Genomic DNA, 3,536 nt, shown 5'->3' with positions numbered 1-3,536 from the left:
ATAACACAACCGTTAGTACCAAGAATAATACTAGTGTTATAAGGAATAGATCAAACACAAAAGATTAACCATTTAAATAATAGTCGACGAACACTATGAGTAATAACATGACAGTTATGATTGTTATAGAAATAACCACCACATGCATACATATTTTATGATAAGATCGTACAACATACATAGCACCTAACATACATGAACTTATATTAGGCATAATATAACATGCCAAAAGTCACAACATCAGAAATAAAAATATGATAATGATAATAGATGTCATAAAAATAACCATCCATACATAATGAAAAATATCCCATAACAAAACCCTTAATAAAATCCTCGGCAAAACGCCGTACATAATCCAAAAATGTATGCATAAATGGACATTAAGTCTTATGAAATAAATGATCAATTATGAATCATCATATCACATCTGCTTAGAGCGGGTGTGATAAGCTGGGCCGGTATGAGTCTCGGTAGGAGTCTCATACTTCCGCGGCTTTCCTTTCACATCTTCCAACTCTGCCTTCAAACCACGAACTGTGCTCTCGAGAGCCTCGAACTTAGCGCTCACTTCCCGGTCACGCTTATGATTCTCGACCTCAACCTTATGCTTGAAACTGACAAACCTACCCATATCGCACGAATCTCATCCATCACCTCGTTATGTGGCAAGGTACGCATACAATCACTAAGAGCATTAATACGTGTTTTGTCGGTGTAAGCTCTGTTCATGTGAGTGAGGGTGGAAAAGTAGTAGTGAACAGGATCATCGATCAAAGGTTGATCAGCACGGCGTCTAGCAGCAGCCGAAGGAGCAGGAGCAGGAACGGAGTTATTGCAAGAAGTCGACATCTGCAAATAGTAAAACCACAAACCACATACCAAATAGAAATAAATGCTTATGATATATCTTATACAAAATGAAATGCATAATAATTCTATAGCAAAAAGGTCGGGCTGTAGACTAGACTCTAATGCACCCTAAAAACCACGGGTTGACCACATTATGACTGCCTAGTTCCCTACAACCAACGCTCTGATACCACATGTGACGACCCCGTCAAAGCACTTAACAGCTCTGTCACTTGGTCCCACAGCTTGATCGGACTTAAATGAATTAAATAAACAAAGTTGCATTCTTTTATTTCACAAGTTTCCCCAAAAGGAAACATACCAAAATATGTAGTTTAAAAATAACCCAACATATCAATTAACCAAAGTTGACATAAACATTGTCAACAAACCCACAAGTTTAAATTATCAAAAACAGAATGCAAACTTAAGTTTCATAATTGTTTCATAAAATCTGCCCAAATACATGCAGACTCTTCTAAACATAGCTGAAGCATCACTTAAACTCAAGTACCTGTGAAAACGTGCGAGTAAACTGTCAACACAAAGGTTGAGTGAATTATAGGTTTAAATAAGTAAATGAACTTTAGACCACAAGATTTAAAAATGTTAGAAAACATTAAACATTATTCCATTATTAATGAGCCACCTGGTAACCACTTAAACCTTTATTTACCCTTGCCAAACACAATAATAATATACACCGGACAGTGTATCTACAAAAAATTACGAAGTACTAAATATTCTAATTATAAATCGCTAGTGTGACTAGCTCGAAATGTGGTTGTCAAACCCGATAGATCTATCCGTAGGATTCGCGTTCACCAGTAGAAACCAGTGATTACAGTTACCAGACTAGGGAATATTTTTGTCCAACTCACAATGAATAATTTAAATTTAATTGTTACTTGTGTCTAAACGTTAAATAAAATGGATGTAATCACATCCCAAAAATATATTTTGAAAAGTATGTATAAATGGGACTATAATTCACCTTAACAGTAACGAAGTAACCAACACAATTAAGCGAACAACAAATGGAGTATAGTGATCAGGAATGATCACAACGCCGACCTATAAACAAAATAGGTCGATATAAATAACTAACTTAGGTCAAGTCTAAGTATGATAGCTATTGAACATATTGCAAGTAGACATAGAACAACACTCAACATGCATCAGTTTGATCGGAACAGCGTACGGACACACACTTTCTATTTTTAGCAGGTTTCCATTTTTGGAAAGTTTCTATTTTTGGAAAGTTTCTATTTTAGGAAAGTTTCTATTTTGGAATGTTTCTATTTTTGGAAAGTTTCTAGTTTTGGAAAGTTCCCAAATTTAGAAAGTTTCTATTTTTAGAAAGTTTTAAGTTAGGAAAGTTTCCTTATTTAGAAAGTCAACAAAAGTCAACTAAGAGTCAAAGTCAACCAAAAGTCAACTCAAAAGTCAACCTTGGTCAAACCTAGTCAACATTAAATTTAAAAGTGTAAGTTGTAATAATAATATAAGTTATAATGTTAATTAAAGTTAAGTATGTATAATTATGTCATAACATAAGTTTAATTAAATTAAAATGAATTATTAAGTTAACATAAGTTTAAATGATATAATTAATATAACATAAGTATTTAATTAATTAATTAAATATTAGTCATAGTATAAGTATTATTAATTAATAATAAATTTTAAATCATATCATAAGTATTATTAATTAATAATGAATTATTAATCATATCATAAGTTTCTAATTATAATTATTAAATCATAAGTATTAAATAATTAAATTATAAGTAAATAATAACTAAGTCTTATAATGACTAAATAGTTAATTAATCCTTATTATAAGTCTTATAATAATAATCTCATAATATAAGTTTAATACTTATCATAAGTATTTTTCATTAATAATAAAAGTATTATTAATCATAAGTTTAATTAAAATGTTAATTAAATCATAAGTAATAATTAAATGATATAATAAATATATATCATAAGTCTTAAATTATAATAATTACTTTTTATATCATAAGTAATTTAATAATAATGAAAATCATTATCTTTATCATAAGTTTTAATAATTAACCACAAGTTTTAAGTTAAAAGTTCATCGGGTCGTATCTTGAGCCCCGGGTGTCGATTTTCGACGAGCCTTATATATATCTCCGCCTAATCAAATCACCCGAAACTTTGGTGCACTCAAGAACACACCAAGAACAGTACCTAAGTCATGATGATCAGCCATTACACCACTTGGAACTTCAATTCATTCAAAAACTTGTTTTAGTCATAACGGGTGATCCGTGGCTCGGATTTAGATGACCCGAACATGAAAGTTCATCCCGTCATCAATCCTAACACACTAGTACACCCTAAGGACCAAACCTGGTTCATTTCAATTTCACCTTTCAATCTTAACAAAATACCATTTTAATCATATCTAGGGCTCCGGGAATCGAAATGACATGAATCCGGAGTCTAAAATTAATGTCTTGATGAGAGAAACTCATCTAACCACTTTAATTTCACTTTTACATCAGTTACAATATCAGAAATGAACTAAAAGCTGCTGTCCCAATCAATTCAAACCGAAAATATATGGATTTAAGCAATTCTACGCATACAATCAACATTACAACAACAAGTAATCATCATACTATCAAAATAATCATCAAAAACAGAAAAAT

The sequence above is a fragment of the Rutidosis leptorrhynchoides genome, chromosome 4 (assembly GCF_046630445.1).
Source record: "Rutidosis leptorrhynchoides isolate AG116_Rl617_1_P2 chromosome 4, CSIRO_AGI_Rlap_v1, whole genome shotgun sequence".
NCBI classification, from domain to species: domain Eukaryota; kingdom Viridiplantae; phylum Streptophyta; class Magnoliopsida; order Asterales; family Asteraceae; genus Rutidosis; species Rutidosis leptorrhynchoides.
Note: the sequence above shows the minus strand (reverse complement) of the source record.